The 22,001-nt window shown below is 36.2% G+C and overlaps 1 protein-coding gene and 1 long non-coding RNA gene across 2 annotated transcripts in view; one reads left to right on the top strand and one right to left on the bottom strand.

The window, feature by feature from the left end:
• Nucleotides 1-22,001, top strand: part of LOC128660606 (mediator of RNA polymerase II transcription subunit 12) — a 133,775-nt gene that overhangs the window by 645 nt on the left and 111,129 nt on the right. The gene's annotated exons all lie outside the window — the stretch shown is intronic.
• On the bottom strand, nt 1,735-19,878 carry LOC128660607 (uncharacterized). Its single transcript, XR_008402559.1, has 2 exons — nt 19,750-19,878; nt 1,735-4,906 (listed from the first exon to the last, which is right to left on the bottom strand). It is a non-coding gene; the product is annotated as an uncharacterized LOC128660607 (long non-coding RNA).

Genomic DNA, 22,001 nt, shown 5'->3' with positions numbered 1-22,001 from the left:
ACTTTCTAATTTACTCCTATTATCAAATTTATAGCGCTTGGTGATTTGTGGATACATTTAGCCACCAGTCAGCAAGCTCTACCCAGGTGCTGAATCTAAAATGGGACGGCTCCTATGCTTTCATTCCTGATTTTCAAATAAAGTTACCAAGATAATAAAGAAAAATTGTTAATAAGAGTAAATTAGAAAGTTGCTTAAAATTGCATGTGCTATCAGATTCATGCAAGAAAAGAAAAAAATAGGTTTAGTATCCCTTTAAAGGGACATTCCAGCTAAAATTGGAATCCAAATGGATGCATTTATGTTTTGAATAGAAGCATTTTTATAATATACATTTATTGGCAAAAATGTTTCTAACAAAAGCTATAGCTGTTTCAAGAGTATTTTTGTATACAGTATGCACCAACATTTTAAACACAGCACTTGCACAAAGAGAGTAAGAGACTTGTACCATCTGGTAATGACTAAAACTTCCATGAATCAGATAAAGCATGCCATTCTAAACATCTTTCCAAAGTATTCCTATTAACAAATTGTGCACAGTCTTTATATTTTTTATTCACAGTATATACATATATGCATTTGTGATGGGCTGATGGCTGTCACATGATACAGGAGTGGAAATAAACATTACTGAAATTTGGCAGAAAAAATCTACATGTTTGAAGTTCAGACTAAGTGCTATTGCATTGTCTTTTTATCATGCATTTGTTGATTGTGCAAATCTACTGTATTTACTGGTCCTTTAATTACTAACATGTTACAAGCCACCACTGACTCTGAACAGCTGCAGTATTTAAAAGCTGGTGCACTGAGAATATCTAGCTGATGCACATGCAGAGAAACATGTTAACACCAAAACAGTGATAGCTTTTACTAGAAGTATTTTTGACAGTACATGTATATTCAAATATCTTTCTATTCAATGGTGTAATCTGTGTACATTTACATATTGAGCGGAATGTCCCTTTAAAGGCACAATAAACTTAACATATAAAGGTCAACATTTTCCATTTTAAACAGAAGCCTTTTAATAATATACTTAAGCAAAAATGCTTCTAGTAATAGTTATTCGTTTAGCAGCCTGCAGACTCTCTGAGAAGGTATAGTGTTTGATTACTGGTGCATGGGGTACTCACAAAAATGTGTATGCCAAAGATAAAGAGCAATAACTTTTGCTATAAACATTTTTGCTAATGGAAGTATAACGCAAAACTCTATATAAAAAATGTAATTAACCCATGCACAGTTGATGGTTTACTTTTCCGTCCCTTTAAAGGGATATTAAACAGTACTTTCTTAGTAAAACAAAGAAGTTAAATAAAAGTAAATCTGTAAAGATACAGATTGCTTTAATACAAAAAACCTCAAACAACTTACTTTTTTCTCACTAAATGAGCACTTAGAAGTTTGCAGTGCAACCCTGCCTGTAGCTAGATAAGGGTACCACCATTACAAAACCTAAGTTCTATTGTTACATGATTTGTGTAGCAAAAGTCCTACTGAGCATTGGCAATAAACTGACTGCAGCAATTTTATGGCGTTTCCTAGCAACACTTCATAGGAAAGATCATTTGGCCTTCTATAGAGACCCCACCCCTTTTGTGTGTTGTGACAGGAAGTAATGGACCATGAACAAAGATACATTCCTTTTAAAATGATGAATAATATATATTGCAATGGTTGCTATTACATATAACCCACTACTTATGATGCATAGTAAAAACAAATACCTTCTGTTGAAAACAAATGCAATGCACTTTTATTATTTCATCTTCATTTTTTTTTCTGAAAATTTTAGTTTATATATTGCACTAGAGTAGCAAGGAAACATCCTGTGAAATTTAGGATGTTGACCCTCTAACATGTAGCCTAATGATTGCTTGATCTGTGCAGGAGCTCATTTATATAGATCTATTAGCCACAGCACAAGAGGAAAGATAATGTAAACAACATTCAAGATAATTTTCAAGTGGTGTGCCCCAAGACAAAATGAGTTTAAAGGCTCTTGAATTATTTAGTTTGCATGCAGATCTGCTGCCATACATTATATTTTGTTCGACATACACACAACTTTTTAATGTCCCTATATCCCCGTTAGGACGTTCCATGCCGCCCTAATCGCGCTGGGCTTTAGCACCGTTAGGACAGCATGGAACTTCCTAGCCGCTCTGCTTTACTGAAGCGGCTACGGCTTCCTAACTGGGATCATGGACTGGAGGGCATGCCTAGCTTCATAGGCACCCCCCCAGAATGGATCCCATCATTGAAATCACACGATCGCAAATTTTTTTGCTTATTTGTTTATTTTGGAACTTTGTTCCTATGTAACAAATACGTACAGGAAGGGGTTAAGAGGGTGTTTGGGTGTTTTGTGGACATACACAACAACCATTGTTATTATACCAAATGTTAAAGTGAATGTCAATTTTGATGCTAAAGTGCCCGGTTTTAAAAAGTTCGACTAAAAACAGGGCACTTTAATTCATCAAAATTTATATTTCACTCCTGTTGAGAAAAAAAACTTACCTTTTAATCTTCACAGCAGCTCTAGCTTCCTACGGTCGTTGCAAGCCATTTCTGACGTCAGAAATGATGGATAGGTCATCCTCCAATCACGACTCCCCCCCCTGGGGGAATCGGTGTCTGATTCAACGCAGTGATTGGAGGAAGCCGGATTCCTCATTTTAGACCCAGGAAGAGCTTTGTGACGGGTGGAGGAAGCTGGAGCTGCTGTGAAGATTAAAAGTTAAGTTGTTTTTTTTGTTGTTGTTGTTTTTTTGTTTTTTTCTCAACAGGAGTGAAATGTAAATTTTGATGAATTAGTGCCCCTGTTTTTAATCAAATTTTTAAAAAACGGGCACTTTGGCATCAAAATTGACATTATTATTATTATCGGTTATTTGTAGAGCGCCAACAGATTCCGCAGCGCTATTTCACTTTAAATTAAAGGACCACTCAATGCAGTAGAATTCAAATAAGCAGTGTGGTTTTTTTTTTTGTTTTTTTTTCTGACAATTTTATTTTCTCTCATTTTCCTGCCCCCTGTATTATGTGACAGACATCAGCCAATCACAGACTAGTATACTTATACCGTATGATCTTGTTACCCAGAAATTGTGAATATTAAGACTTTCCAATTTACTTCCATTATCAAATTTTGCAAAGTATCTTAAAACTGCATGCTCTTTCTGATTCATAAGTTTTTGGGGTTTTTTGGGTTTTTTTTTGAGTGTCCCTTTAAAGGGACATGAAACCCAAAATTTTCTTTTGTGGTTCAGACAGAGCATACCATTTTAAAAATGTTTCCAATGTATTTCTTTCATCAAAATGTCCTAGTTCTTATGGTATTCTTTGTTTAAGAGTTAATTGGGTAACATGCACATGTATGGAGCACTACTTGGCACGAAAAAGTGCTTACAGAAAGAAAAGCAATCCGCCAGGAACGAATAAGAGCTCAGTGGCTTGTTCTGTGGCCCCCTGTCTGGGGGTAGCTTCTTTTAGCCCAATTGTGCTTTTTGCAGAGGAGAACTTTCCTGAAATATTAGTCTGATCCTGCCTAAGAAGGTCCCAGACGATTGTTTCAGCCTCGTTGGTTAGGTGCAGCCCTATCCCTCTGAGCACATTGGACAAGGAGTCCACGTCTGGTTTCCCCAGGGTCTTAATAGAAATACATACAGAAAGAGGAGCAATCTGCCAGTAACGAACAGCAGATCAGTTACTTTTTCTATAGCCCTGTAAAAAGTGCTGCCGTCTAGCGCTCTTGCAATTGTATAACATATGGCAAAACTGCCACCATAGTGCTGCAGACACGTGCATGTTCCTTCATTTTCAGGGCTGCTTTAACTGTTTGCACACCCACCATATCCTCTCTTTGAAAGCCTGCACCCAATAAATTGAGCACTACAGCGCACAGGCTTTTAGAGAGAAGACGGGGTGGATGTGTAAATTGACATAGAGCCTCCTCCTATACCTAAGCAGGGAGCTCCACATGATGGAGGAAGATCAGCACACTGACCCGAGTCTGCCTGAGACACAGTGGATGCCTGGGCTGAGTGTGTGCCAAGGTGGAGTAAGAACCATCTGAGTGTAGACAGGAGCTGCAGGGACAAAAGTTCCCTGTAATGCCCGTGGCAGCTCTGCCGCGCAGTGATTTTTGTAGGAACTGCACACTTGTTAAAGGGACAGTCTAGTCAAAATTAAACTTTCATTATTCAGATAGGACATGTAATTTTAATCAACTTTCCAATTTACTTTTATCATCAAATTTGCTTTTTTCTCTTACTATTCTTAGTTGAAACTAAACCTAGGCAGACTCATATGCTAATTTCTAAACTCTTGAGGGCTGCCTCTTATCACAGGCCTTTTAAAATCCTTTTCATCACAAAGAGACAGAAAGTACACGTGGGCTATATAGATAACACTGTGTTCAGGCACAGGGAGTTATTTAAGATCTAGCACAACACAATGCTAACTTCAAGACAATAGATAATAAACAGTCACAGTCATGTGATCAGGGGGCTGGAAGAAGCTACTTAGATACAAGGTAATCAGAGGTAAAAAGTGTATTAATATAACAGTGTTGGTTGTGCAAAACTGGGGAATGGGTAATAAAGGGATTATGTATCTTTTAAAACAATAACAATTCTATGGTAGACTGTCCCTTTAAGTGAGGCTGCACATCACAGGGGGCTGTTATATCTTTTGAGCCCTCAGCGCACCGAAAACAGAAGTGGCAGGATGTGTCTGACTCCTGTTCTCACACAGCAGGGAAATTTTGAGGCGCTTGACAACCACCCGGTGCAGAGTTTTGAGCAGCATAAGGGCCTTGCTGTGGCTCAGAGGACACACTGGTTCCGTGGCTGTTAGCAGGTAGGAGGTGCACTGCAATCATCCGGGTCTGCACCTATAATGTTTAAAGTGAAGGTAAACTTTGGTGAAAGAAAAGCCTTTTTTAAAAAAAAAAAATACTATTAAAAACAGGTGAACTTTCGTGTTTTTTTTTTTTTTTTTTTGTTTAATAAATTTTTATTAAGGTTTACACAATAATAAAGGAAAAGAGGAGATCAAAATCAAGGTCAAAGTACAAAAAGAATCACATCGCTTAGAGACATTGCAAAGGTTTATACTAGGGTTGCACCAAAACCAATACTAGTATCGGTACCGATACCAAGTATTTGCATGAGTACTTGTGCAAATGCACCGATACTTAAACCGATACCTCCACTTCCTACCCATATGCTATCTTGTGGCATTTTTTTCAAACTGCATGTTACCATTTCATTTTAAACTGGAGTGGAGACTAAACTAAAAAAATTGTTTACTACTGTTCTGCCAATACAAATTGCTGTTATTTGTATTATTGTTGGAGAGATCACTGTACCTCGTTCAGACAAACCCCTGGATTACTGGGCAGTTAATAAACAGATTTCCAGCTCTGGCTAAAATGGCCCAAAAATATATTTCTGCCCCATGCAGTAGTGTGGAAAGTGAAAGACTGTTCAACTTAGAGTCAAACCTCCATACAAATGTCAGATTGATGTTATATAACAGCCCTACAACCCAATTGCATCACCCCTTTAAATTTAATATTTTATTGTAATATTTTTTATTTATAAACATGTTCAGTAAACTTTGTGACACATTTCATAATGTCTTTTGAATTACAGTCCTTTATAATTATATAGAAGGAATCTGGTAAACTGTCACATGACATTAAAAAAAAAAAGTATCGGTAATTGGTATCGGCGAGTATTTGATAACAAGTATTGGTACTTGTACTCGGTCATTAAAAAATGGTATTGGTTCAACCCTAGTTTATACAATATTAAGTTCAAGATGAAAACAGCAATGTCCAATTTAAATATAAATATTTATGAGATTGAAACCTTTGTTTAATGAAACGTATATCCCCCAAGGCAGAACATAGAGAGATCTGAGATGTCATCGCAGAAAATGCAGCATGTCTGCAGAAAGAACAGGAACTGTTGGCACTTTAACTTTTCAGTGCTGCTCCACATTAGGCTGTTCTTTTTAAACAGAGCTGTTCTCTGGCTGCATTGTATAGGTTTTCCTTAACACAGTGCACCCAGAGCAAAGTGCTATTTGAAGACAACAGTCAAATATGCAGTAGTGCATTGATTGTTCTCTGGCTCTGAGATTTTTGCAAGCTCGTTCCCTAGCTTTTCACAGTCTGCAAAGCTGTTTTTCTCTGAATGTAAGATGTTTGTATGAGCAATGCAATTTTTTTATTACTACATTTCTATGTTAGACTAAGAGAAAAGGAAACAAATTAATTCAAGAGACATTTTACAATTACTTTTTTTTCTGCAGCTAATTTTGCAATGCAAATTTTAACTACTGCACTAGATTATACAACTTTAAATATTGTTTTATTCTCCAGTTAACCAACATGTTGCAATTGATCTGGTGCTTTAGTGTAACTGACAAATTTACAATTTTATTTTATTTAAAAATGACATGCAGAAAAATTTTAACTAAAAAAAAATCTCATCGCAGAAAGTGAATAAAAGTTCTGTCTCTGGGCGTATATCTAAGTTTTTCCCTAAATAATATAGCTTGACCTAAACATAAAAAATGGGTATATTTACCCACGATACCCTTCTAAATTGGATAATAAAAGAAGAAAAAGGCATGGGGGAGTGAAGGGAAAAGAGACGGACAAGAGCAAAAAGGGTCTGTTCTCATTATATTATACTACTGCTCTTCTATCATCTAGGAAGAAAAGATACTAACTTTTAGAAAATACTGTAGAGAGCTAAGTAAGCAATATAGCATTTCATATACCTCCACGAATGATGCCCATTTCATATAGTATCTCTCAATACCTTTTTCTGTAGAGGTTTAGGCATCAAATTGTTCTATTATAGCCTGTGTCTGGAGGGACGGGGGCACTTTCATTCATCAAAGTTTACAAAGCAGCCGTTTTGATTATAAACTTACCTTTTTTTCTTTTCACAGCAAGAGCAACTTCCCCCTCCTGGAAATCCTCTCTTCACACGTCTGCAATGACTAATTCGGCTTCCTCCAATCACGGCTTTCCCCTCAGGGTAGTCATTGCTTGAGGCCATGCTGAGATTGGAGGAAGCAGGATTAGCCATTGCTGATGTGTGAAGAGAGGATTTCCAGGAGGGGGAAGCTGCTCTGGCTGTGAAAAGAAAAAAAGGTAAGTTTTTAATCAAAACGGCTGCTTTGTAAACTTTGATGAATGAAAGTGCCCCTGTTTTTAATAGTATTTTTTTTAAAAACGGCTTTCATTCACCAAAGTTTACCTTCACTTTTAAAGCTGCCTTTGTCTGTCAGCAGCTAATAATTTAAATAGCAACTGCCTAAGAATGTAAAAGCTGATACAAGTGAATGTAAATTTTGATGCTAAAGTGCCCGTTTTTTAAAAATTTGATTAAAAACAGGGGCACTTTAATTCATTGAAATTCACATTTCACTCCTGTTGGGGGAAAAAACCTTACCTTTTTAATCTTGACAGCAGCTCCAGCTTCCTCCACCCGTCGCACAGCCTCTTCCTGTGTCTAAAATGAGGAATCGGGCTTCCTCCAATCACGGCGTTGAATCAGACACTGATTCCCCCGGGGGGAAAGCCATGATTGGAGGATGGCCTATACATCATTTCTGACATCAGAAATGGCTTGCGACGACTGGAGCTGCTGTTAAGTTTTTAAGGTTAGGTTTTTTTTTTTTCACAACACGAGTGAAATGTAAATTTTGATGAATTAAAGTGCCCCTGTTTTTAATTTTATTTTTAAAAACCGGGCACTTGAGCATCAAAATTTACATTCACTTTAATTGTTGAGACAAAAGGCTGACATTTTATTTACAACAGGTGGTTTTTGCACATATATCAAACCAATAAGCAAGTATAAGGCTCTCCTGGATTTATTATATACAGTATTTCTCTCCACTGTAGTCAAGATACATGTTAGAGGTGGTTTTGGTTGATAAGAGTCTAGCAGCTGTGAATATGTTTTAACAGTGGTATGTGTGTGTTTAACAAATTGTATTTTAATAAGTTATGTATCATATTCTTGTATTTCCAGTCTGCTTGTTAAATTGTGATTTGTAATGGAAGAAAGGTGTGCTAAAACTGCACCTTAAACGGACACTGAACCCACATTTTTTCTTTCGTGATTCAGCTAGAGCATGACATTTTAAGTAACTTTCTAATTTACTCCTATTATCAAATTTTCTTTATTCTCTTGGTATCTTTATTTAAAATGCAAGAATGTAAGTTTAGATGCCGGCCCATTTTTGGTGAACAACCTGGGTTGTCTTTGCTGATTGGTGGATACCCCAGAGACAGAACTTTTTTCACTTTCTACGATGAGATTTTTTTTAGTGAAAAATGTCTCTTGAATTAATTTGTTCCCTTTTCTCTTAGTCTAACATAGAAATGTAGTAATAAAAAAGGTGCATTGCTCATGTGAACAGCTTACATTCAGAGAAAAACTGCTTTGCAGACTGTGAAAAGCTAGGAAACGAGCTTGCAAAAATAGACAACAATCAATGCACTGCTGCTTTGCAGTACTACTGCATATTTGATTGTTGTCTTCAAACAGCACTTCGATGGGCGTCATTATTGTCTCCACATTATTTAAGTGTCATTTTTCTTTGCTTCTGGTTGCTAGAAGCTTGTTCCTTGGCATTTTTTCCCATTCCTGAAACTGTCATTTAAGGAATTTGATCAATTTTGCTTTATATGTTGTTTTTTCTCTTACATATTGCAAGATGTCTCACGTTGCATCTGAGTCAGAAGATACTAAAGGAAAATCGCTGTCTGGTGCTGGAACTACCAAAGCTAAGTGTATCTGCTGTAAACTTTTGGTAGCTGTTCCTCCTGCTGTTGTTTGTATTAATTGTCATGACAAACTTGTTAATGCAGATAATATTTCCTTTAGTAATGTACCATTACCTGTTGCAGTTCCATCAACATCTAATGTTCAGAATGTTCCTGATAACATAAGAGATTTTGTTTCTGAATCCATCAAGAAGGCTATGTCTGTTATTCCTCCTTCTAGTAAACATAAAAAATCTTTTAAAACTTCTCTTTATACAGATGAATTTTTAAATGAACATCATCATTCTGATTCTAATGACTCTTCTGGTTCAGAGGATTCTGTCTCAGAGGTTGATGCTGATAAATCTTCATATTTATTTAAAATGGAATTTATTCGTTCTTTACTTAAAGAAGTACTAATTGCTTTAGAAATTGAGGATTCTGGTCCTCTTGATACTAAATCTAAACGTTTAGATAAGGTCTTTAAATCTCCTGTGGTTATTCCAGAAGTTTTTCCTGTTCCTGGTGCTATTTCTGAAGTAATTTCCAGAGAATGGAATAATTTGGGTAATTCATTTACTCCTTCTAAACGTTTTAAGCAATTATATCCTGTGCCGTCTGACAGATTAGAATTTTGGGACAAAATCCCTAAAGTTGATGGGGCTATTTCTACCCTTGCTAAACGTACTACTATTCCTACGTCAGATGGTACTTCCTTTAAGGATCCTTTAGATAGGAAAATTGAATCCTTTCTAAGAAAAGCTTATCTGTGTTCAGGTAATCTTCTTAGACCTGCTATATCATTGGCTGATGTTGCTGCAGCTTCAACTTTTTGGTTGGAAACTTTAGCGCAACAAGTAACAGATCATGATTCTCATAATATTATTCTTCTTCTTCAACATGCTAATAATTTTATCTGTGATGCCATTTTTGATATTATCAGAGTTGATGTCAGGTTTATGTCTCTAGCTATTTTAGCTAGAAGAGCTTTATGGCTTAAAACTTGGAATGCTGATATGTCTTCTAAATCGACTCTACTTTCCATTTCTTTCCAGGGTAACAAATTATTTGGTTCTCAGTTGGATTCTATTATCTCAACTGTTACTGGTGGGAAAGGAACTTTTTTACCACAGGATAAAAAATCTAAGGGTAAAAACAGGGCTAATAATCGTTTTCGTTCCTTTCGTTTCAACAAAGAACAAAAGCCTGATCCTTCATCCTCAGGAGCAGTTTCAGTTTGGAAACCATCTCCAGTCTGGAATAAATCCAAGCCTTCTAGAAAAGCAAAGCCAGCTTCTAAGTCCACATGAAGGTGCGGCCCTCATTCCAGCTCAGCTGGTAGGGGGCAGGTTACGTTTTTTCAAAGAAATTTGGATCAATTCTGTTCACAATCTTTGGATTCAGAACATTGTTTCAGAAGGGTACAGAATTGGTTTCAAGATAAAACCTCCTGCAAAGAGATTTTTTCTTTCCCGTGTCCCAGTAAATCCAGTGAAAGCTCAAGCATTTCTGAAATGTGTTTCAGATCTAGAGTTGGCTGGAGTAATTATGCCAGTTCCAGTTCTGGAACAGGGGCTGGGGTTTTATTCTATCTCTTCATTGTACCAAAGAAGGTCAATTCCTTCAGACCAGTTCTGGATCTAAAAATATTGAATCGTTATGTAAGGATACCAACGTTCAAAATGGTAACTGTAAGGACTATCTTGCCTTTTGTTCAACAAGGGCATTATATGTCCACAATAGATTTACAGGATGCATATCTGCATATTCCGATTCATCCAGATCATTATCAGTTCCTGAGATTCTCTTTTCTGGACAAGCATTACCAGTTTGTGGCTCTGCCGTTTGGCCTAGCTACAGCTCCAAGAATTTTTACAAAGGTTCTCGGTGCCCTTCTGTCTGTAATCAGAGAACAGGGTATTGTGGTATTTCCTTATTTGGACGATATCTTGGTACTTGCTCAGTCTTTACATTTAGCAGAATCTCATACAAATCGACTTGTGTTGTTTCTTCAAGATCATGGTTGGAGGATCAATTCACTAAAAAGTTCATTGACTCCTCAGACAAGGGTAACCTTTTTGGGTTTCCAGATAGATTCAGTGTCCATGACTCTGTCTTTGACAGACAAGAGACGTCTAAAATTGATTTCAGCTTGTCGAAACCTTCAGTCTCAATCATTCCCTTCGGTAGCCTTACGCATGGAAATTCTAGGTCTTATGACTGCTGCATCGGACGCGATCCCCTTTGCTCGTTTTCACATGCGACCTCTTCAGCTCTGTATGCTGAATCAATGGTGCAGGGATTACACAAAGATATCTCAATTAATATCTTTAAAACCGATTGTACGACACTCTCTAACGTGGTGGACAGATCACCATCATTTAATTCAGGGGGCTTCTTTTGTTCTTCCGACCTGGACTGTAATTTCAACAGATGCAAGTCTTACAGGTTGGGGAGCTGTGTGGGGATCTCTGACGGCACAAGGAGTTTGGGAATCTCAGGAGGTGAGATTACCGATCAATATTTTGGAACTCCGTGCAATTTTCAGAGCTCTTCAGTCTTGGCCTCTTCTGAAGAGAGAATCGTTCATTTGTTTTCAGACAGACAATGTCACAACTGTGGCATACATCAATCATCAAGGAGGGACTCACAGTCCTCTGGCTATGAAAGAAGTATCTCGAATTCTGGTTTGGGCGGAATCCAGCTCCTGTCTAATATCTGCGGTTCATATCCCAGGTATAGACAATTGGGAAGCTGATTATCTCAGTCGCCAAACGTTGCATCCGGGCGAATGGTCTCTTCACCCAGAGGTATTTCTTCAGATTGTTCAAATGTGGGAGCTTCCAGAAATAGATCTGATGGCGTCTCATCTAAACAAGAAACTTCCCAGGTATCTGTCCAGATCTCGGGATCCTCAGGCGGAAGCAGTGGATGCATTATCACTTCCTTGGAAGTATCATCCTGCCTATATCTTTCCGCCTCTAGTTCTTCTTCCAAGAGTAATCTCCAAGATTCTGAAGGAATGCTCGTTTGTTCTGCTGGTAGCTCCGGCATGGCCTCACAGGTTTTGGTATGCGGATCTTGTCCGGATGGCCTCTTGCCATCCGTGGACTCTTCCGCTAAGACCAGACCTTCTGTCGCAAGGTCCTTTTTTCCATCAGGATCTCAAATCCTTAAATTTAAAGGTATGGAGATTGAGCGCTTGATTCTTGGTCAAAGAGGTTTCTCTGACTCTGTGATTAATACTATGTTACAGGCTCGTAAATCTGTATCTAGAGAGATATATTATAGAGTCTGGAAGACTTATATTTCTTGGTGTCTTTCTCATCATTTTTCTTGGCATTCTTTTAGAATTCCGAGAATTTTACAGTTTCTTCAGGATGGTTTAGATAAAGGTTTATCCGCAAGTTCTTTGAAAGGACAAATCTCTGCTCTTTCTGTTCTTTTTCACAGAAAGATTGCTAATCTTCCTGATATTCATTGTTTTGTACAAGCTTTGGTTCGTATAGACCTGTCATTAAGTCAATTTCTCCTCCTTGGAGTTTGAATTTGGTTCTGGGGGCTCTTCAAGCTCCTCCGTTTGAACCTATGCATTCGTTGGACATTAAATTACTTTCTTGGAAAGTTTTGTTCCTTTTGGCCATCTCTTCTGCCAGAAGAGTTTCTGAATTATCTGCTCTTTCTTGTGAGTCTCCTTTTCTGATTTTTCATCAGGATAAGGCGGTGTTGCGAACTTCTTTTGAATTTTTACCTAAGATTGTGAATTCCAACAACATTAGTAGAGAAATTGTGGTTTCTTCATTATGTCCTAATCCTAAGAATTCTAAGGAGAAATCATTGCATTATTTGGATGTAGTTAGAGCTTTGAAATATTATGTTGAAGCTACTAAGAATTTCCGAAAGACTTCTAGTCTATTTGTTATCTTTTCCGGTTCTAGGAAAGGTCAGAAGGCCTCTGCCATTTCTTTGGCATCTTGGTTGAAATCTTTAATTCATCATGCTTATGTCGAGTCGGGTAAAACTCCGCCTCAAAGGATTACAGCTCATTCTACTAGGTCAGTTTCTACTTCCTGGGCGTTTAGGAATGAAGCTTCGGTTGATCAGATTTGCAAAGCAGCAACTTGGTCTTCTTTGCATACTTTTACTAAATTCTACCATTTTGATGTGTTTTCTTCTTCTGAAGCTGTTTTTGGTAGAAAAGTACTTCAGGCAGCTGTTTCAGTTTGAATCTTCTGCTTATATTTTCAGTTTTTTTCATTATAAAATGTAAACTTTATTTTGGGTGTGGATTATTTTTCAGCGGAATTGGCTGTCTTTATTTTATCCCTCCCTCTCTAGTGACTCTTGCGTGGAAAGATCCACATCTTGGGTAGTCATTATCCCATACGTCACTAGCTCATGGACTCTTGCTAATTACATGAAAGAAAACATAATTTATGTAAGAACTTACCTGATAAATTCATTTCTTTCATATTAGCAAGAGTCCATGAGGCCCACCCTTTTTGTGGTGGTTATGATTTTTTTTTATAAATCACAATTATTCCAATTCCTTATTTTTTTTATGCTTTCACACTTTTTTCTTATCACCCCACTTCTTGGCTATTAGTTAAACTGATTTGTGGGTTTGGTGAGGGGTTTATTTGTAGGCATTTTGAGGTTTGGGAAACTTTGCCCCTCCTGGTAGGAATGTATATCCCATACGTCACTAGCTCATGGACTCTTGCTAATATGAAAGAAATGAATTTATCAGGTAAGTTCTTACATAAATTATGTTTTTTGTCCCACAATGCCCCAAAGGCTGCTCGGGTATACCGGGAAGTATGATATCTGTCACTCTAAGTTAGTTTCCTGCGTGCAGTTTTCTTCTATGTATGGTATCTCCCAATAGCCTCATTCCTTTATCGCCCCAACTTAAATTTGCCAGTGTGCCGAAGTCTGATAGTTCTTTGCTGCAAGGTGGGTAACTATTGCACTTCTGGCTTCATTCACTTCTCTCTTCCCACACATCTTCTCTGATCTCTTCCCTGCTCTGCAATGGGCACGCCTTCGCTAGCGTTGCTGCATGCTCCAAGTAGCCCGACTAATCGACAGATCAACTAGTCGATAATGAAAATAGTTTACAACTATTTTCATTATCGATAGTTGTTCCAGTGCGTGTGTGTATGTGTGTGTGTATGTATATATGTATGTATGTATGTATACACATTATCTCAAGGATTCAGTCAAACCAGCTCAAAGAACCACTTGATATAATATAGTAATGGGAAAACCTGAGACCACTAATGTTGTCTGTGTCTAAGGGTGCTAAGGGGGAATCTGGGAGATTTAATAATCTTGGAAGATAGAAAAAATTAGACTAAGAAAAGATAAGGATTCTCTAGCCAGCACTTTCCTATTTAGTTACAATATATCTAAGAAGAGATATTACACCAGAGGAGAACCAAAATCACAGCCAAAGCAATGAATCAAAGTGCACATTAATAATACAAAAAAGTAATGATTTATTCACTACCTTAGTCTAAAACACATAAACATACCCTATTTCCCCTAACTCTATTAAAATTACACAAACCTATGGCCATAGGAGAGAGAAAATATATTGATTTGGGACATCTGTCCAGTGCATACATATGTCAAAATATAAAATCTATCCTCAGTAAAATTCCCCTGTTGAAAATCAGACTTGAATCAAGAATAAGTTAACAAATATATATGTCTATAAGACTGATGTCACCGCATAGAACAGTCCAGCAGTATCCAGCAATAAGTATGCATACATATATCACATGAAACAATAACGTAGCTGTTGAAGTTAGATGTAAGCTGTAAGTTAGTAACGCTGTTAGATAAGCAGTTCATGTATTAATTCACAGCAATTGGTATGCGAACATATATCACATGAGGCAGTAACGTAGATGGTGAAGTTAGCTGTAAGCTGCAGGTTAGTGATGCTGTTAAATAAGCAGTTCATGCATATATAGTCACTGATATCAGCGTGCCTATGTGATGTCCATCATACGGATCTAATCTTTATGCAGCTTGAACATGACTCGGGGTGGCTTACCCGAGTAAGTAAAGGATCTTCTGTGTTGCAAACGAGCCTAGAGAGAAGGCAAGGACAGCCCGTATTTCAAGATGCATAAAGATTAGATTTAGGGCTGCAACTAACGATTATTTTCATAATCGATTAATTGGCCGATTATTTTTTCGATTAATCGACTAATCGGATAAAAAGAGAATCAATAATAGTTTTCTATGTTTTAAATAAAATGCACATAATGAGTGCTACAAATAAAAACTTCAGACTAAAATGTTACATTAACACAACTGTTTCTTCAATTTTTAAGCAGCAGAGCACAGTTTTATAATTAAACAAAACAAAACCACAAACTGTTTGAAAAGAGGTAGAACTAGAAAGAAATAGACTATCAATGTTAATAACATTCTGTTATTCACTCTTTCAGAAACTTTGCATTGAAATGCAAAAATCTCAACATGTCCACATGCTTCTGGCTAAGGCTGGTTCTCTGTTTGCAGCTATATTTCCTGCAGCAGAGAAAAGGCTGTTGAGGTGTATAAGTAGGGTTTTGCCAATTTCACCAGTGGGATATTTATCTGTGTTAGCTCTTCACCAATGCTAAGTGTTTTCTACCTTGGCAAGGGGCCTCTCAATAAAGTAACCTTTGACTTCATTCTAACATAAAAATATCTTGAATATCTATATGCAGTGGTAAATAACCAGCTATAAGGTTAGGGGAAATATCTAGTCCGCTCTAAAAATAACGAATATATACTTATAACGGTTGAATCTGGTACATATTATCACAATTTATTAAAAATATAAAAAAACAATAAAAAACAAAATCAAAAGCGCTAAGGACTGTATATCAATAACAGGACAAAGCCTTACACATTTATTTATACAGTACATATAATCAGCAATAGCAAGCAATACGCTAATAATTGTGCAAACAGATAATAGTGCACATCAATTTAAATAACTCCCATCAATCTAGGGCTAGGTGTAAATAACAAGCTCAGCACTATATCAAGCAAAGCATAGTTCCAAATCACCAGATTTAATATAAACAATCCAAATGATGACTCCTATTATATCTGGGTTGTACATAAGCCAGGGGTAGTTGTAAACTTATACTGTCCTGAAAAAGTGAAAAGTAGACGTCTGTAGATGTCCTTTAGGCTAAGGACATAACCATAAAACACAATACCATGTGCAGGAGCTCATTGGAGTGAAGCAGCTGGTGTTGTGCACAGACCAACTGATTGCAAACCAACTAATCGATTATGAGATTCGTTGACAACTATTTTCATAATCGATTATTATCGATTATGACGATTAGTTGTTGCAGCTCTAATTAGATTTGATATATATGACTGTGAACTAATGCATGAACTGCTTAAATATATAAAGCGACTATATCTGCATGAACTGCTTATTTAACAGCGTCACTAACCTGCAGCTTACAGCTAACTTCAACAGCTACGTTACTGCCTCATGTGATATATGTTTGCATACTAATTGCTGTGAATTAATGCATGAACTGCTTATCTAACAGCGTTACTAACTTGCAGCTTACATCTAACTTCAACAGCTATGTTATTGTTTCATGTGATATATGTATGCATACTTATTGCTGGATACGTTCAAAAAAGAAAAAATGGCAATGGCACTACACCAATACTGGGAATGGGGTGCTCTGTCTGGTTTAATTACTATATATACCTTGTGAGCTAGAGTGCTGGTGCACAAAGTCAATTTGTAGGTATAGCCTAAATCACTAGAGGGATTGAGACTAAAAAGGTGCACTTGTATAGCACTTCTAATGCCCCTAATTAGTAAAGTTACAGACTATATACATTAGACCAATGGGTTAAAATTAAAACACAACTCTTATTACTACAAAAGTTTAAAAAAATTACTGTGCGAGTATGTGCAATTTAAAAACACATAGAAACTCGAATACAGGATTATTGTAATTTATATAAATCCTTGTTATATAAGGGCATGCGTAATAAACATCCACATGTATAGTGTGGATAATGTGGGTATTTGTTGCTTGTAATGAGGTGGAAAATAAGTGGATTGTACTCTTGCCCTTTTAGTTTGATAGTATCTGTTGGTGTATCTAATCACAAATAAACACAAGTGTTAAGTATTCTGGCTACTGCCAGAGTGAATATATGTATAGGTACGTTTTATAATAACACTTGTTTTGTAATCTCGTCTTTTTCGAGATTATATCGACGAAACATGTCAGGGAGGGGTAAAAATACCCTGTTTGTAATTTTAATGGCATAGCAACTCTATTTAGTTAACCATATTAGACTTTAACCTTGGGGCATAATTGACTTTTTGGGCAAAACTTGCATTGATAGTGTTTAACAAAAAACTCTTACAAGCTTTGTTCATGGACACTAGCATGCAAACAAACGGATAATTGATTCTAGATGTTAAACTGTTTTATGCCAAAATAAGGCTTTTTGCAGGGTTACTTACTGTCTGGGTGTAAAGTGGTTTTCAAAATATAGTTATTCAACAGAGCAACAGATGATAATTTGAAACATCGACATAAACTCCCAGAATTTGAAAATTAAATTCATCAACCTAGAGAAAGCCCATATAAGCACTAAGATACGATTAATGTATACACAATTACAGTGAACTCCTGTTACTGATGTGGAGTTGACACTTGTAATAATACAGAGATTTTTAATCACCAGTGTGGAGCTAACATTACAAACTATACAGTAGAAATAATGCTAAACTCTTTAGCCTGAGCAGTATTTCTAATCACTCCAGACCCAGCAATATCAACGTGAATGAATGTACTCACTAAATATAGTACATATTTATATTAATATTTAAGTTTACATCTACTGATGGGGAGTTGATACTTGCAATAATACAGTGATTTTTAATCATCTGTGTGGAGTTAATGTTACTAACTATACAGTAGAAATAAAGCTAAACTGTTCAGTACAGGCTAATTGATACCATATTAGCCGCTTATATTTATATAGCATTTCTTAAATACAAGGATATATTCTGACTATAATAAGGCTTGTTGCGGCCTCAAAGACAGCTTGATACATAGCATTAATCTATTAACCCTGCAAAGTTTGGGGCCTCTAGCCTGAGCAGTATTACTAAACACTCCAGACCCAATAATATCAATGTGAATGGGTGTACTCACTAAATATAGTACATATCTATATTTGTATTAAAGTTTATTTAATTCCAGATATACTGCTTAATGACACTAACTGAAAGCACTAGATGATAATCTTATTAAAACCCACTTACAAGTCTAAAATTACCATGAAGTGTTGAAACAACATAATATAGATGTGGTTTTATTAATATTCACGAACTCATAATTTACTCAATTGCAAGTCCAAAGCTATTAATAAGTGTTGATACAGTACACCACACAAGTTCTTTATACCTAAGACATTTTTGGAATACTGACTCAGTCCTATTATATATGCATATAATTGGCAACCAAAAATAAGACACAAAAGTCTTCCTTTCTCTATAATAATTACAACCAATGGATGCCAACTCGTACATCAAGTATTAGCAGTAAATATCTGCTATATATACATAAAGGTATCATTACAAGACAAGTGTTATTATAAAACGTACCTTTACCTATACATATTTTCACTCTGGCAGTAGCCAGAATACTTAACACTTGTGTTTCTTTGATAGTATCTGTTGGTGTATCTAATCACAAACTAAAAGGGCAAGAGTACAATCCACTTATTTTCAACCTCATTACTAGCAACAAATACCCACATTATCCACACTATACATGTGGATATTTATTACGCATGCCCTTATATAACAAGGATTTATATAAATTACAATAATCCTGTATTCGAGTTTCTATGTGTTTTTAAATAGCACACACTCGCACAGTAATTTTTTTAAACTTTTGTAGTACTAAAAGTTATGTTTTAATTTTAACCCATTGGTCTAATATATATAGTCTGTAACTTTACTAATTAGGGGCATTAGAAGTGCTATACAAGTGCACTTATTGCTGGCTACTGCTGGACTGTTCTATGCCGTGACATCAGTCTTTTAGACATATATATTTATTAACTTATTCTTGATTCAAGTCTGTTTTTCAACAGGGGTATTTTACCGAGGATAGATTTTATATTTTGACACATGTATGCACTGGACAGATGTCCCAAATCAATTTCTTTTCTCTCTCCTATGTCCATAGGTTTGTGTAATTTTAATAGTTAGGGGAAATAGGGTATGTTTATGTGTTTTAGACTAAGGTAGTGAATAAAGCTATTACTTTTTTGTATTATTAATGTGCACTTTGATTCCTTGCTTTTGCTGTGATTTTGGTACTCCTCTGGTGTAATATCTCTTCTTAGATATATTGTACCTAAATGGGAAAGTGCTGCCTAGACAATCCTTATCTTTTCTATCTTGAGAGAGAGAGAGATCTATATCTATCTACTTATAAGAAGTGTATTTATTGACTGTTATCCTGTTATGATTCAGTCTAGTAAATCAGAGCAAAAAAAATGCGCGTAAGCAACTCAAGTTATCAAATTTTATTAGATTTAGTAAAATTGCACTTCTAGTATTTTTTGCTCTGATTTACTAGACTGAATCATAACAGGATAACAGTCAACACACTTCTTATAATTGAGCAGCACCGCTTCAAAACAAAAGGGGAAAACACAGCAAAAACGAACTATACATAAACACAAGATTTCAAGTTGTTTGCTGATGTATTGCCTATATCCTTTTGCTGGTGGACAAAACAAAAAATAAACATTTTAGATAATAATTACAAACATCATTGTAAGGGATACATATTGATTCTTGAGAAGAGCTTAATATATTTGGTGTCGTTAAAAAATAATTTAAATTCAAAAAGAGAACCACTAACCAAAAGTCCCGCATAACAAAATCTATCCAAAAAAAAAACTTAGCCTTGCAGAACAAAAGCCAGAGCGCAGATCACCAAGCGTGAAATAAAGGGAAGTAAATACTGACGGAACTTCACTTTACTTCCGTCTACATTTATCTTCTTTAAGATTGTGCGAAAAGGGGTGGGAAAGATATTTTCAACGTACCGGAAGTGAGCGCGTCGACGCCTTCCGGTCTGCCAGAGGGAAACGCGGGACGCAAGGCGCAACTGGTTCGTATGATATTAACTACAAATAAAACATCAAATTAACGCTCTTTATTGTATTTGGATTTTAATAATCATTTACTAAGGAACACTGACTGTGTACGGTTGTGTTTCTGTTATCGATTATATTGAAATTAATGATTCTGTGTATTTAGGGCCTTGTATGATCCGTAGTTTTTCAGCTGAACCTGTGTGTATGCACGACACAAATAAATATATATATATATCTCAACATTCAATTGAACAGGAATGCATTTCAGTTTTTGTATTGGTAAAATGCTTATAGTGAGGTGTATGTTTTTGCTGTTTCAGAGAGAGTTTTAACTATGAGCCACGCACCTTTTAAACAATGAACCTGCTAGGGTAACTGGTGATTGCATTGTTCAGAAATGATGCAAAATTAGTTATTATTGATCCGATGCTTTTTAAGCCGAATCGGTTATTGAATGAAGGTCAATGAGGCATGAATACATATTTTCCATACACTGTAAAAGCTAATATTGAAACATTGATATGTTTGACTTGTTGTTTAGGATAGAATACACAATATTCTAAAACTTCAAAGGGATTCTAAACCCATTTATTTTGTGATTTGGATAGAGCATGCAATTTTAAGCAACTTTCTAATTTACTCCTAACAAATTTTCTTTGTTCGCTTGTTATCTTCATTTGAAAAAGCAGGAATGTAAGCTTATGAGCCGTCCGAAAGTGCTTTGTGATTCATGGATACATTTAGCCACCAGTCAGCAAGCTCTACCCAGGTGCTGAACCTAAAATGGGCTGGCTACTATGCTTTCATTCCTGACAAGAAAGAAACATTGTTATTAAGAGTAAATTTGAAAGTTGCTTAAAATTGCATGCTCTATACTAGCCATGAAATTAAAAGAAAAATGGGTTTAGTATCCCTTTATCCCCTTCGTGACCAGACCACTTTTCCATTTGTTGATCGTCTGGTACTAAGGCTTTTTTTTGCATTTCTGCAGTGTTTGTGTTTTTAGATGTAAGGTTGTGAATCTGAAACATTGTCTTTTTTTATGTTGGCTTAAATAAATGAATATTTTTTACTACTAATTGGTGGTGCTGCTATCCTATTTTTGGAACTACAGGTGGCCCTCGTTTTACAACGGTACAATTTACACCGTTTCAGAATAACAACCTTTTTTCCAGTCATGTGACTGCTATTGAAAAGTATTGAGAAGCAGTGCATTTATTAAAATAGCCAGTAGGTGGAGCTGTCCGCTTGTGTTGCAGCAAAGCCAAGCAAGCTGAAATGAATCAGTTTAACCAGACCTGAGCTATCAAGCAGATTTCAAAGGAACAAGATCTTCCTATCTATAAATCAGTCCAGATTGAAATGCATAGAAAGAACTGTTTGCCGAAAAATGCAAGTGAAGTCTGTGTTGTGTGATTATTTTATTAGGTTTATAATGCTGTTTAGCATTTAAAGTCTTCATTTCAAAGCTTTAAAAATAATGTATTAGGTGTTACTTATGACAATTTTGAGAGGGGCCTGGAACCTATCTCCCTCACTTCCCATTGACTTGCATTATAAACTGGGTTTCAATTTACAACGGTTTTGATTTACAACCATTCCTTCTGGAACCTAACCCCGGCGTAAACTGAGGGCTACCTGTACTTTATATATGGGACTGTGGTGCATGTCTTGAATAGCCTGCTCACCTGCATATTTGCAACCCTGGAATAGGGATTACCTTGGTGCTGGAACATATTGGACTTGCTTGTAATTTTCCTCTTACTCATTTACTGTACCCCCACATATTCCGTTTTTCTCGCCATTGAATGGACTTTCTAAAGATACCATTATTTTCATCATATCTTATAATTTACTATAAAAAATATGACGAACAAATGGAAAAACACACTTTTTCTAACTTTGACCCGCAAAATCTGTTACACATCTACAACTGCCAAAAAAACTCCTATGCTAAATAGTTTCTAAATTTTGTCATGAGTTTAGAAATACCCAATGTTTACATGGTATTTGT

Source organism: Bombina bombina, chromosome 5, assembly GCF_027579735.1.
Source record: "Bombina bombina isolate aBomBom1 chromosome 5, aBomBom1.pri, whole genome shotgun sequence".
NCBI classification, from domain to species: domain Eukaryota; kingdom Metazoa; phylum Chordata; class Amphibia; order Anura; family Bombinatoridae; genus Bombina; species Bombina bombina.
This window is presented reverse-complemented; position numbering and strand designations above follow the sequence as displayed.